A 15,746-nucleotide genomic window follows, 5' to 3' on the forward strand; every position below is an offset into this window, starting at 1 on the left:
TATGTTGAGTTTTGCCTGAGAGGTACACGCACGAGCTGCAGAGGAGAACAGACAGAAGCGGGCAGGCCTGCCTTGGTGTCATGGTGGCACAGGGCTCCCCAAATCATGCTTTTAGCTAACACACAGAGCATTTGTTGTGTTTGAGGTGCTGCCCTGTGTGCTCTATCCATATGATGAAGACAACCTTAGGAAATAAAACCTCACAAATAACTATTCTTCTGTGGTATGGATGGGGAAATGGGAACTGAGAGGTTAAAGAGCAGCGTCCAAGATGGCTCCAGTGGTAAGGGGAAAATCTGGGCTCAAACCCAGGCAACAAGGACCTTCAGACACTGGGATTCTAACCACTTGACCACACTGCGCTTTGAAGAAGACAGGAACTGGAGGGTTCTTGCTCCTCCTTCCCACTGTACCCCGCCTATCCTTGCTTCCTCCGGGTCCACATATCACTCCTGCCTCGCCCTGACGTCATTACTTGAAAAATCCAACCTGGGAAGTGGACTGTTTGGGATTATTACGGCTTGAGGATTATGCTAGTAGTTGGGGGAGGGGAGATGGGAGAAGAGGAGAAGCCACGCTTTGTGTGATGAAGGTAGAGGGTCAGGGAGACACTGAAAACTGAAGAGGACTGGGCAGGGGTGCTGTTAGTGGGGGTGTGGAGGAGAGGGGGCATGGGCTTCTCAGCCCCACCCTTTCCCTGAGTGGCAGCACCCAACCAGGGGAGGACCTGGCAGGGGGGTTGCTTGCATTAGGGGTTCTGTGCCTTGTTCAGAGCCATGTTCCTGACCCCTAGCACAATGCCTGCAGTTTATGCTGGTTCAATGATTGAACCCAGATGCTCAGTGGTGAAGCATCTCACTTCAGCTCAGGTTATGATCTCATCGTTCGTGAGTTCAAGTCCCACATGAGGTGAGCTTGAGCCCCACTTTGGGTGAGCCCCACTTCTTTCTCTCCCTCTGCCCCTCCTGGGATTCTCTCTTTCTCCACCCCCTCACTCACTTGTGCCCCCTCTCTCTCAAAAAAAAAATTTTTGTGTTCTGATCCAAAGTTTGTGATGAGGAATTTGGTAGACAGAATAATCCCCGCCCCCCAACTGCAGAGAAAAGATGTCCACATCCTAGTCCCCAGAACCTGTGACTATATTAGCTTTAGAAGGTAAAAGGTTGCAGGTGGAATTAAGTTTGCTATTCAGACAACCTTAAAATAAGATTATTCTGGAGTATCCATTCAATACCTGATGAACAGATCATTAAAACGTCCTATATCCATGCAATGGAATATTATTCAGCCATAAAAAGGAATGAACCATTGGTACATGCTATAACATGGTTGAATCTCAGAGACATGCCAAAGGAAAGAAGCCAGACACAAAAAGCCACATGCATATTACATGATTCCACTTAACTGAAATGTGCATAATAAGCAATCCTTAGAGACAGAAAGTAGATTAGTGGTTGCCAGAGGCTGGGAGGCAGGAGGAATGGGGAATGACTACTAATGGGTACCTGTTTTTTACAAGACTAGGGAGGGAAATGATTAAAATGTTCTTAGGTAGTGGCAATGCTTGTGCAACTTTGTGAACATACTAAAAATTACTGAATTGTATACTTTAAAATGGCAAATTTTATTGTATGTGAATTATGTCAAAAATAATTACTTCAAAACAATTCTTGGGGCACCTAGGTGGCCCAGTTGGTTAAGTGTCTGACTCTTGACTTCAGTTCAGGTCATGATCTCACAGTCTGTGGGTTGCCCTGTATTGGGCTCTGTGCTGTTAGCACAGATTGCTTGGGATTCTCTGTCTCTCTCTCTCCCTGCCCCTCCCCTGCTATGTCAACTCTCTCTCAAAAATAAATGAGTAAACTTTTTTTTTAATTTTTTAACGTTTATTTATTATTGAAAGACAGAAAGAGACAGAGCGTGAGCAGGGGAGGGGCAGAGAGAGAGGGAGACATAGAATCCGAAACAGGCTCCAGGCTCTGAGCTGTCAGCACAGAGCCCAACACGGGGCTCAAACCCACAAACCGCAAGATCATGACTAAACTGAAGGCAGGTGCTCAACCGACTGAGCCACCCAGACGCCCCAATAAATGAATAAACTTAAAAAAAATCTAGGTTTAGCAAGTCAGGCAATACAGACATAACTAAAGAAAAAGCTAATCACCTGTCTCCTCATTCCCCATTTAATCTTTCCCTTCGATATTAAAATTTTGATTTGATTAACTTACTCATAGTCTCTTGCTCTTACAAGCATACATGCAAATAAAAAGGGTTTTGTCTTTGATTTTATCCTTACAAAAATGAGGTCAGTTTATATACAACTTGCTTTCTTCACTTAACTTCTCAGGGATATCCCACCAAGTTAATAATATATATAAATTTGTCCGAAGTTCATATCTTTGATGTTCTGTAATTTCTCCCCTCCCCATCTGATGGTTTAAGAATAGTATCACAATATATCAAAACATCAACTTGCATATCTTAAATATATACAGTTTTTAAATGCCAAAGTTCTCGCAAATAACGTTAAAAATATATTGAAAAAGTGGCATCTCATAAGTCTTAACCCTTGTCTTTTGGTAACCATATAGACAAATTTCTGCTAAGTAGGTCTACCTATGACTGGAATTGTCCGATCATGGAGTACACATATTTTCACTGTTTGTAGAATATGTCACTTTTCCAAAGGGATTGTATAGAGGTATATTTCCACTTGTAATACATGAGCAACCCAGTTGCTATATATCCCTGTCAGAACTTGGTATTTTCTACTGTTTTATTTTAGCCATGCTGGTGGCTGTGAAGTGTTGTTGCCTTATACTTTTTGTTATTGTTTAATTTTTTATTGAAATGCACATATCATAAGTGTATATCTCAGTGAATTTTCATAAACTTGAGCACACCCCTATAGCCAACACCCAGATTAAGAAAGAGAACATTTCTAGACCGACGTGTAGCCTATGACCTTATAATTCTACTCTTGGGCATATACTCAACAGAAATGCACTTACATTTTAACCAAAAGACACAACTCAGTTTGGTTAATGGTTATCATTTTGCCACATTCCCCATTAATCCTAATATATTTTAGGAGAAGAAATACAGCATTACAGTTAAAGTTGAAAGTCATGTTGGGGCACCTGGGTGGCTCAGTCAGTTAAGCGTCTGACTTGCGCTCAGGTCATGATCTTACGGTTTGTGAGTTCCAGCCCTGTGTCAGGCTCTGTGCTGACAGCTCAGAGCCTGGAGCCTGCTTCGGATTCTGTGTATCCCCCTCTCTCTGCCCCTCCCCTGCTCATGCTCTGTCTCTCTCTGTCTCAAATATAAATAAACATTAAAAAAAAAAAAGTTGAAAGCCATTTTGACTTCCAATCCCAAGCTTGTTAACCTCCCTTAGGTCCCTGGGCCCTAAGATAGTCCCTCATAAATTGGGTATTTTTATACTTTTCATGCATCTATTTATATTCCTGCATTTTCATGACTTTCAATGAAACTGAGCACTTTCACCTATTTCCTCTTTTATGAATTGCCTTTTCATAACACTGGCTCATTTTTATTGTGTTGTCTCTTATTAATTTGTTGAAGGCTTAGTTTATTAAGATATTTACCATTTTCCATCATTTTTATTGCAAACATTTTTCTTCACCTTTTCACTTTGGTTATGGTTTCTTTTGCCTTGCAAAAAAAGTATTAATTTTTATGTAGTTGAACATGTCTATTGTTTTCCTTTTTTTTTTTAATGTTTATTCATTTTTTGAGAGACAGAGCATGAATAGGGGAGGGGCCAGAGAAGAGAGGGAGACACAGAACCCAAAGCAGGCTCTAGGCTCAGAACTGACACCACAGAGCCCAACTTGGGGCTCGAACTCACGGACCGTGAGATCATGACCTAAGCTGAAGTCGGACACTTAACTGACTGAGCCACCCAGGCACCCCTCTGTTGTTTTCCTTTACTTTTTCTGGGTTTCTCATCTTGCTTAAGAAGACTGCCACACCCCCAAGGTTATACAAATATTCTCTCATATTTTCTTCTAATGTTTTATTATTTTATTTTATTCTAATTTAGATGTATTTGCAAAGCACCATATTCCAGACACAGCATGGGACACATACAAATACCCTGACTTACACTTAGAGTTTCCTATGCAGGTCGGGAAGCTATAGGGGAGCCACTTTTGTCTTCAAACATTTCCTATATAGCTGATGAAAAAGAAATGTTTATACCACTAAATATGATTAGTCCAGCAGCTAGCCTAGCATTTGATATTTTGTTAACAGGAAGTAGAAAAATATTAACCATTTGGTGAAATGAAATCAGATGAGGATTTTTAAACTATGACTTTTATCTGATGGTAGTTGAAAAGTGTGGCAGTTCTGAAAGCATTCTAGTTTCTTTCCAGGTGGTAACAAGACCCAGGGATGAGTGCTGAGAAGAGCTGCAAGTAATTGCCTAAATTTGAATACCAGAGAAAGCCATTTTGGGGGTTTTATATTTCTTGGCCAACGCTGGCTTTCTTTGCTTCTTCGCATGGGGTCCTCCCTCAAAAGCAATAGACTTTTTAACAACGAAGTTGGATGGAGAAAGTGTGGTTGCTAAACTAAACTGTCACTGTCCCCACTACCCAGACTCTTGCAATATACTGGGTCTGCCTTTGCACTTCCCCAACAAGAACCAACATAAACCATCCACTTTGACTGAAACAGTCATCTGGAGCCAATCTTGAAGAACATGGAGTTTATGCTTAATTTGTGAAGCTGTGGAGAGCCGCGCTAAGTATCTGAGGCAGTTTCACCCTGGTTTCCTTCGGGTAGGTGAGTCCGGGCGGCCACAAACGGGATGTGCGCACTAGATATGGGACTTCATTGAAGTCCTCGGGCGGGGAGGAGGGAGGGGACTGTTTCCGCTCGCCCCCTGCTGGCCGAGTCAGCTCGCATCACGAAGGGAGCCGCATTATTCTTTGCAGCTGCCAAAGAAGGTGCCCGTGGACCCAGAAATTGCTGCCGGCCATGAGCAGGGAAAGTTCATTTTGGGAACAGATAAAACATTTAAACTTTCCTTAGCTCATTTTTCGACATTTTGTAGTAGATAAGTCAACAGCCTACTGAACCCCCCCCCCCCACCAAAGTTTCCCACTTGAGGAGGGAAAAGGGATATTTTGGTTGGGCTTTTCTTTACAGTCACTTAAAATCCTTTCTTGAGGATGTTTTTTCCCCTTAATGATCAGAGGGAAGCCGTGTTTAGTCAGAGAACCAACAGCTGGACCGGAGCACGTCGTGCCTGGAACTCTGCACCAGATTATTTCTCTTTGCTTTGTTCCTTCAGAGAAGATGGCTGCCACAGGCTCCTCTTTTGCTGCCTGGCTAAATTGGCAAGGTTAGTCAAACCCCCTGTACTGCAGAGTGCCTGAGTTAATGATTTCTCTAACTGGGGTAAAAGCCACATGACACTGCAAAACTGCATTTTATTCTATTTTTGCAAACTAGTCAGCTTTTGCACACTGATGACAAAGCTTAATGTTGTGTCACTAGACTATCTAGAGCTCTTGTATGTATTATGTTCACATTGCTGCAAGGAGCAATAGATACCTTCCCTTTTTGATGGCACTATGATTTTTCTGATAACCCTGAAAGACAAAAGAAGAGCGATCCAAAGAGACAAGATAGCATTTGGGTACGGTTTAAGTCAAATTGGATCTCCGATCTGAGGGCCTTTTTTTTCATGGTTTTGAAGATTATTTACTGATGTGGGAAAATGTGCTTAATATATTTCAGAAAGCAAACGTGTACAACATGGTCCCCGGTTATGTGTATTTTGTGTCTATAAAGATGATAGCAAGGAAATATTTTCTGCAAGTGATGGAATGTACTTTCATTGTGCGTTTCCCCCAAATGTCTATTATTTGCCTGTTGCACTTTTACAATCAGAAAATATAAGTGCCTTTTAAAAGAATGTTTGTTTGTTTGTTTGTTTAGAGAGTGTGGGCAGAGAGAGAGAGAGAGGGAGAGGGAGAGAGAGAGAGAGAGAGAGAGAGAGAGAGAGAGAGTCCCAAGCAGGCTCTGTGCTGTTAGTGCAGAGCCCAATATGGGGCTCAATCTCGTGAACTGGAAGATCATGACCTGAACCGAGGTTAAGAGTTGGATGCTGACTGAACCACTGAGGCACCCCTAAATGCCTTTTGTATTGTATTGTATTTTATTTTATTTTATTTTATTTTATTTATTTAAATGTTTATTTTTGAGAGAGAGTGAGCAGGAGAGGGGCAGAGAGAGGGGGGACAGAGGATCCCAAGAGGACTCTGTGCTGATAGCAGAGAGCCACATGTGGGGTTCAAACTCACAAACTGCCAGATCATGACCTGAGCCGAAGTCGGACACTTAGCCAACTGAGCCACCCAGGTGCCCCTATTTCTTGTCGTTTTGATGATAGCCAATCTAACCAGTGTGAGGTGATATTATGGTTTTGATTTGTATTTCCCTAAATTTAGTGATTCTGAACAACTTCTGAACAACTTGGCCATCTGATGTCTTCTTTGGAAAAATGTCTCTTTAGATCTTCTGCCCATTTTTAAATTGGGTTGTTGGGCTTTTTTTGTTATTCACTTGTATGAGTTCTTTATACATTTTGGATATTAACCCCTTATTGAGTGTGTAATTTGCCAATATCTTATTCTATTCAGGAGGTTGCATTTTTGTTTTGAAGATGGTTTCCTTTACATTGCAGAAGTTTTTTCATTTGATGTAGTCCAATTTATTTATTTTTGCTTTTTTTTCCCCCTTTCACCTTTAGGGTCAGATCCATAACAATATCAGTAAGACTGATGTCAAGGGGCTCACCATATATGTTTTCTTTTAGGAATTTTATGTTTTCAAATCTTACATTCTTTAATCCATTTTGAGTTCATTTTTGTATATAGTGTAAGATAATGGTCTAGTTTCATTCTTTTGTATGTGAATGTCCAGTTTTCCCAGCACCATTTATTGAAGAGAACATCTTCTTTCCATTGTGTATTTTTGGCTTCTTTATTGTAAATTAATTGTCTGTTTATGTGTGGGTTTATTTCCAGGCTCTCAATTCTGTTCCATTGATCTGTGTATCAGTTTTTATGCCACTACCATACTGTTTTGATTACTATAGCTTTGTAATATAGCTTGAAGTCAGAGAGCAGGATACCTCCAGCTTTGTTCTTTCTCCAGATTGCTTTGGGTATTTAGATCTTTTGTGGTTTCCTACAAATTTTAGAATTATTTGTTCAACTTCTGTGAAAAATGCCATTGGAATTTTTATAGGAACCACATTGAATTGTAGTATGGACATTTTAACAATATTCTTCCAATCCATGAGCACAGAATATCTTTCCAATTATTTGTGTCATCTTCAGTTTCCTTCATCAGTATCTCATAATTTTCAGTGTATAGGTCTTTTACCTCCTTGGTTAAATTTATTACTAGGTATTTTATTCTTTTTGATATAGTTGTAAGTGGGATTGTTTTCTTAATTTCTCTTTCTGATAATTTATCATTATAAGTGTATAGAAATGCTACTGATTTCTGTAAGTTGATTTTTTCTCCTGCAACTTTACTGAATTCATTTATTAGTTCTAATAAATGGAGTCTTTAGGGTTTTATTGTATTAAGTATCATGTCATCTGCAAATAATAACAGCTTTACTTATTCCTTTCCAATATAGATGCCTTTTATTTCTTCTCCTTGCCTAATTTCTGTGACTACATCTTCCAGTATTGTGTTGAATAAAAGTGACGAGACTGGGATTGTTGTCTTATTCCTGATCTTAGAGGAAAAGCTTTCAGCTTTTCACCATTGAGTACAATGTTAGCTGTGGGTTTGTCACACACAGCCTTTATTATGTTGAGGTATGTTTTCTCTATAGCAACTTGGGGGGGGGCGGTTATTGTAAATGGATGTTGAATTTTGTCAAAGTGCTCCTTCTGTATCTATTGAGATGATCATATGATTTTAATCCTTCATTTTGTTAATGTAGTATATTATATTGATTGATTTGCAGATGTTGAACCACGCTTAAAATCCCTGGAATAAATCCCACTTGATCACAATATATGCTTCTCTAAATGTGTTGTTGAATTCAGTTTACTGTTATTTTTGAGTATTTTTGCATCTGTTCATTAAGGATATTAGCCTGTACTTCTCTTTTGTGTGTGTGTGGTGTCCTTGTCTGGTTTTGCTATCAGGGTAATGCTGACCTCATAAAATGACTTTGGAAGCATTTCCTTCTCTTCAGTTTTTGGAAGAATTTGAAAATGATGTATATTAAGGCTTTGAATGTTGGGTAGAATTCACCAGTGAACCAAGACTTTTGGTTGTTTGGAGATTTTTATTACTGAGCCCTTTATTACCCCTCACTTACTTACTCTTACTAGTAATCAAATATTTTCAGATTTTCTATTTCTTCATGATTTAGTTTTGGAATACTGTATGTTTCCAGGAATTTATCCATTTCTTCTAGGTTGCTCAGTTTGTTGGCATATAATTATGATATTCCTTTGTCTTTCTGTGGTATCAGTTGTAGCTTTTCCTCTATAATTTCTGATTTTGTTTGAGCCCTCTTTTTTTCTTAGTCCAGCTAAAGGTTTGTCAATTTCGTTTATATTTTTAAAGAACTAGCTTTTAGTTCCATTGATCTGTTGTTTTGTTTTGTTTTTAGTATCTACTTTATTTATTTTTGCTTTTTATTTCTTTCCTTCTACTAAATTTGGGCTTTGTTTGTCTCTTCTAGTTCCTTAAGGTATAAGAAGTTAGATTGTTTATTCGAGATTTTCCTTTTTTCTTAATTTAGGCCTATGTTGCTATGAACTTCCCTCTTAGAACCACTTCTGCTGCATCCCACAGATTTTGGTATATCTGTTTTTCTTTGTCTCTCTCTATATTTTTATTTCTTCTTTGATTTCTTCAATGGCCCACTTGTTCAGTAGCATGTTGTTTAATCTCCATATTTTTGTGGTTTTTCTAGCGCTCTTCTTGTAACTTATTTTTAGTTTCATACCATTGTGTTTGGAGAAGACACTTTATAAAATTTCAGTCTTCTTCAGTTTATTGAGACTTGTTTTGTCATCTAACATGTGGTCTGTCATAGAGAATATTCCATTTGTACTTGAGGAAAATGTGTAAATTGCTGCATTTGGATGGAATGTTCCATATATGTCTATTAAGTGCATTTGGTCTAATGTGTTGTTTAAGGTTGATCTTTCCTTATTAATCTATTCATTGATGTAAGTGGGGGTGTTTAAGTCCCCTACTATTATTGTATCATTGTCAATTTCTCCTTTTAGGTCCATTAATATGTGTTTTATATGTTTTGGTGCTCCTATTTTGGGTGTATATATATTTATAAATCTTATATCTTTTTTGCCAGATTGACCCCTTTATCATTATTTAATTTCCCTCTTTGTCTTTTATTGTAGTCTTTCTTTTTAAATATTTTAGTCATTTTATTTTTCTTTATTTAAAGTTTCTTTATTTTGAGAAAGACAGAGCATGAGTGGGAAAGGGGCAGAGAGAGAAGGAAAGAGAGAGAATCCCAAGCAGGCTCCACACTGTAAGCCTGGAGCCCGATGTGAGTCTCAAAGTCACGAACCATGAGATTATGACCTTGCTGACATCAAGAGTTGGATGCTTAACTGACTCAGCCATTCCTGTTATGTTTTTTTTTTTCCATTTCCATTTGCATGGAATATCTTTCTCCATCCCTTCACTTTCAGTCTGTTTGTGTCCTCGCTTCTGAAGTCAGTCTCTTATAGGCACTATGTAGATATGTCTTCTTTTACTAATCCACTCAGCCACTCTGTCTTTTGATCAGAGAGTTTAGTTCACTTACATTTAAAGTAATTACCGATAGGTGTGTACTTCTTGACACTTTGTTAATTGTTTCCTGGCTTTTATTATAGTTCGCCTGTTCCTCCCCTTTATTTCTTCCCTTGTGGTTTGATGACTTTCTTTAGTGTTTTGTTTAGATTCCTTTCTCATTTTCTATTGTGTATTTACATTTTGCTTTATCTTCAGTTTTTGTTTTGTGGTTACTGTGAGGTTCACATATTTTATCCTATGTATATAACCGTGTATTTTTAGTTGACAGCAACTTAAATCTGAACACATTCCAAAATTCTGTGTACTTACTCCCCCTACCATGTTTTATGTGTTTGATGTCACATTTAACATCTTTTCACTTTATGCATCTCTTAACTAATTATTGTAGTTTTAGTTAATTTTACCAGTTTTTTTCTTCTAACCTTCATACTTGCTTTATAAGTGACTGATTCTCTACCTTTACTATATATTTACCTTTAGATATTTAGGTGGTTTGTTGTTGCTGTTGTTGTTAATTAGTGCTAGTCCTTTTCAGCTCAAAGAATTTCCTTGAACATTTCCTCTCAGGCCATTTTAGTGGTGAACTCCTTCAGTTCTTGCTTATATGGAAAACTCCTAATCTCTCCTTCGATTCTGAATGATAACCTTGCTAGTGGAGAATTCTCAGTTGGAAGTTTTTTCCTTTCAGCATTTTGAATATGTTATGCCACTCTCTTTTGGCCTGCAAAGTTTGTGCTGAGAAATCTAATAGCCATATGGGGTTTCCCTTATATCTATAAAGTTGTTTTTCTTGCTGCTTTTAGGTTATTTCCTTTAAGTTTGGCCATTTTAATTATAATGTGTCTTGGTGTAGATCTCTCTAGGTTCATTTTTTTTTTTTTTTTTTTTTGACACTCTGGGATTCCTGGACCTGATTAGGGAAGTTTTCAGCCATTATTTCCTCAAATAAATTTTCTGACCCTTTCTCTCTCACTCTTCTCTGTATGGAATCTCTATAATGTGAATATTATTTCACTTGATGTTGTCCCACAGGTTCCTTAAGCTATCTCCACTTTAAACAAATTTTTTACTTATGGGGCATTTGGGTGGCTCAGTCGGTTAAGTGTCCGGCTTCAGCTTAGGTCATGATCTCACGGCTTGTGAGTTGGAGCCTTATGACGGGCTCTGTGCTGAGAGCTCAGAGCCTGGAGCCTGCTTTGGATTCTGTGTCTTCCTCTCTCTCTGCCCCTTCCCCACTTGCACTCTGTCTCTCTCTCTCTCTCAAATATAAACAAACATTAAAATAAATAAATGAATAAATAAATATAAATTCTTATACTTTCTGTTACTCTGTCTAGGCAATTTCCTTTGATTTGTCTTCCAGCTTGCTGATCTGTCCTTCTGCTTTATCCAGTCTGCTGTTGAAATCCTCTAGTGCATTTAAAAAAAATTTTTTTTTTAAATTTATTTTAGAGAGACAGAGACAGAGCGCGAGCAGGGCAGGGGCAGAGAGAGAGGGAGACACAGAATCCAAATCAGGTTCCAGGCTCTGAGCTGTCAGCACAGAGCCCGATGTGGGGCTCAAACTCATGAAGCATGAGATCATGACCTGAGCCAAAGTTGAACGCTTAACCGACTGAGCCACCCAGGTGCCCCTCTAGTGCAATTTTTGTTTGGTTATTGTATTCTTCAGTTCTGGAACTTTTGTTTGTAACCTTCTTATATCTTCTACCTCTTTGTTAAAGATCTCACTGTGTTCATCCATCCTTCTCCTGAGTTCAGTGAACATCTTTATTACCATTACTTTGAGCTCCTTGTCAAGTAGATTACTTATCTCTGTTTCATTAATGTATGTTTCTGAGATTTTGTCTCGTTCTTTCATTTGGAACATATTCCTCTCTCCCCTCAGTTTCCTGGCTTTCTATGTTTGTTTCTATGTATTAGACAAAGCAGCTGTCTCTTCCAGTCTTGAAGGCATGGTCCCTGAAAGGTGAAACACACACTAGCAGGTGTGTTTCAGTCAGATGTCTGTGCAGTGCTCTGGGAGTGGTAGGCTGCCAAGCTCTGTCTCTCCAGTTGTTTCAGTCCCAGCCCCTCTGGCAAGCAGTGCCAGATGTTCAAGGGTGTCCTCTGTATGAAGTGCATGCACCTTCTGGGTCTGGTGGGGCAGGGCAGCAGTGGAGGAGCACCTGGCTATGGTGTGCCTGTCCATTGGCTTTCGCAGGGCAGGAGGCCTCAGTGGACAAGCTCTGGGCCAAGTCTGGCAAGGTGGGGCCTCAGGAGAACACTGGGATGCGGTGAACCATGTTATCGAGGAGGATTGAGAGTGCCCCAAATGGCATCTCCCAGCACTGGGCTAGCAAGGAGAAAGAGAGTTAAAAAAAAAAATTTCCTGCTAGCACCTCTGTCTTTAGAGAGATCTCCAACAGACCCCTGCTCTTCCAGTCAGTGAGTCTCCTCACACATGGCCCAGGCACTTGTCAAGCTACCGCTTTCACATTGGGACTTGTAGCAACTGAGTCTGTGTGTGAGCCCTTCAAGAGTGGAGTCTCCATTTCCTACAGCCTTCCTGCTTTCTCAGATATTACTCTGTGGTTTGAAAGCCAGTCATTTGGGGGCTCACTTTTTCAGATCCAGGTCTGACAGGCTAGGGTGCTTGAAGTAGGGCTCAAACCCCTCACTCCTCAGAGAGGAGCCATGCATTTGTGCTATGCCTTCCTCTTGTGGGTAGTTTACACCAAGGGTGGGGGTCCTGACAAGACCACTTTTCTGCCCCTCCTACTTGTTTTGACATGGCTTGCTCCTTCCTTCCTTCCTTCCTTCCTTCCTTCCTTCCTTCCTTCCTTCCTCTCTCTCTCTCTCTCTTTTCCTTCCTTCCTTCCTTCCTTCCTTCCTTCCTTCCTTCCTTCCTTCCTTTCCTGTGAAAGAGGTAGTGGAAGAGCTATTCTGCTAGTCTTCAGGTCTTTTTAGGAAAGAATTATTCAGAATGTAGTTGTAACTTTGGGAATGTTGAACAGAGAAGGTGAACTCAGGATTTCCCTACACAGCCATCTTGGACCCTCTCCTTCCTTGGGAATTTTTAAAGTAAATTTTCATTGACATATAACATACAGAAAAGTTCACAGCACATGCACACACACACACTCGCACACACACACACATCATTGGTGTTCAGCTTGATGAGTTTCTATGAAGTTCTCATTTTGATGTAATGCTCATAGACCATAAAACGGAACATTATCACAACCCCAAGAACCCTGTTGTCACTGGTACCAGTCACAATGCTCCCTAAGTTAGTCATTCCCTCCCTTCTGATATCAGATTAGTTTTGCCTCTTTTTAAACTTTATACAGGGGCGCCTGGGTGGCTCAGTCGGTTAAGCGGCCAACTTCGGCTTAGGTCACGATCTCCCGGTCCCTGAGTTCGAGCCCCGCGTCGGGCTCTGTGCTGACAGCTCAGAGCCTGGAGCCTGTTTCAGATTCTGTGTCTCCCTCTTTCTGACCCTCCCCTGTTCATGCTCTGTCTCTCCCTGTCTCAAAAATAAAATAAACGTTAAAAAAATTAAAAAAAAATAAACTTTATATAAATGGACTAATACGTTTTGATACCTGGGTTCTCAACTTTAGGTTTGTGAAGTTCATCTGCGTGTTGCACACAGCTGTTGTTTGTTGATTCTCATTGATACATAGCTCCTGCCATGTGTGTATACCACAATTTACTTATCCATTCCACTGTTGATGGGTATTTGGGCAGTTTCCAGCTTTTGGTTATTATGGATACTTTTGCTATGAACACTCTTAAACCGTTGTTTACATATTGAATGCATATAGAATATGTATACCTAGGAATGGAATTCCTGGGTAATATTCACAAAATGACATATACACATATGCTTACATATTTTTCACATTAGTAGATACCGCCAAACAGTTCTCCAAAGGGATTGTGTGAGCATTCTTGTTGCTGCAGATCTTCACCAGTACTTAGTATTTTATATCTTTTTTAAATTTTAAGCACTTTTTTTAACGTTTATTCTTTTTTTTTTCTTCTTCCCCCCCTAACGTTTATTCATTTTTGAGAGACAGAGAGAGACAGAGAATGAGCAGGGAACGGGCAGAGAGAGGGAGACACAGGATCTGAAGCGGGCTCCAGGCTCTGAGCTGTCGGCACAGAGCCCGATGCGGGGCTCAAACTCACGAACTGCGGGATGCTCAACCAACTGAGCCACCCAGGCGCCCCTAAGTACTTTTTTAAAGTTTATTTATTGTATTTACTTATTCTCTCCCTCCTAGGGAGGCAGGCTCCACGCTTGTCAGTGCAGAGTCAGATGCAGGGCTCAGACTCACAAACTACAGGATCATGACCTGAGCCGAAGTTAGACGCTCAACTGACTGAGCCACCCAGGCGCCCCTACTTTATATCTTTTTAATTTTAGCTATTCTGGTGGATATGTGGTTATATTACATTGTAGTATTTTTTAAAACTTTTTTTTGAAACATATACATAGTGAAAAATGCATGTATCATGCATTCAGAGCTCAGCAAATTTTCATGAACCAAACACAGCACAGCTATGTCATCAGCACCCGGATCCAGAAACAGTACATTACTATTCTAAAAGCTTCATCATGTTTCCGTTTAGTCACTACCTTCTCTCCCACAGAGGGATAACTTCTATGCTGATTTCAAACCCATAGATTAATGTTGACTGGTTTTTTGTACTTTATAGAAATAAAATCATACAGAATGCCCCTTTGTATGTCTGATTTTTATCACTCAACACTGGTAGTATGAAAGAATTCTTTCTTTCCATGTGCTCACTAATACTTGGTATTTTCCATCTTTTTAACTCAGTCTCTCTGGTAAATGTATGATATATCACACTCGAATTTTATAGAGGATCACATTGTAATTTTAAATTGCTTTCCCTTGATAACTGATGAAACAGAACATCTTTTCACATATTTATTGGCCATTTGGATTTCTTTCATTATAAAATCTGTTCAAGTCTTTCCCTGATTCTTCTATACAATTTTCTTTTTCTTATTTATTTGTCAGAGTTGATTATTTTCTCATAAAGTTAAACATATTCCTACCCCATGACCCAACTATTCTACTTCTAGGAATTTGCTCAAAAGAAATAACACATGTCTACAAAATGAGTTGTACATGAATGTTCATTGTAGCTTTACTCACAGTAGTAGGACATTGGAAACAACCTAAATGTCTATTCACAGGAAAACAGATAAAGTATAATATATTCATAAAGTGAAATACTACTCAGCACAACAAGGGATAGACTTCTGATAACATGCAACAATATGAGTGAATTTTTTTTTAATGCTGAACTAAAGAGGCAAACAAACCTACTGAATGATTCCATTTATATAAAGTTCTAGAAAGACAAAGTTATCAGAATGAAATCAGAAGGGTGATTGTTTCAGGAGGCTAGGGGAGAAAGCACTAACTAGAAGGAGTTACTTTCTGGGGTTTTTGGGGTATGGTTTATGTAGGTTTATGTGTTTGTCAAAACTGATCAAAATATACACTTCATATCTGTGCATTTTATTATGTAAAATTAAAAAGTAGTATAGGGGCACCTGGGGGGCTCAATCAGTTAAACATCCGACTTCGGCTCAGGTCATGATCTCACACTTTGTGAGTTCGAGCCCCGCATCGGGCTCTGTGCTGACAGCTCAGAGCCTGGAGTCTGCTTCAGATTCTGGTCTCCCTCTCTCTCTCTGCCCCTTCCCTGACCGTGCTCTGCCTCTATTTCTCAGAAATAAATAAAATTTTTTTAAAAATTATTTTTAAAAGGTAGTATAAAAGTTTTTTGTATATAATGAACCTTATTTACATAACCCCAAAAGGAGTGATTGAAATCAGTTAGGATTAAGAGGTGCCTAGGTGGCTCAGTCATTTAAGCCT

General features: G+C 39.4%; 1 pseudogene; it reads left to right on the forward strand.

Moving 5' to 3' along the window:
- Positions 1-5,268: 5,268 nt before the first annotated feature.
- Positions 5,269-15,746, forward strand: part of LOC124504098 (trafficking protein particle complex subunit 2-like) — a 47,490-nt pseudogene continuing 37,012 nt past the window's right edge.

Source organism: Lynx rufus, unplaced genomic scaffold, assembly GCF_022079265.1.
Source record: "Lynx rufus isolate CCGP_SWC_20201006 ecotype Redwood Valley unplaced genomic scaffold, mLynRuf1.p SCAF_8, whole genome shotgun sequence".
NCBI lineage: Eukaryota > Metazoa > Chordata > Mammalia > Carnivora > Felidae > Lynx > Lynx rufus.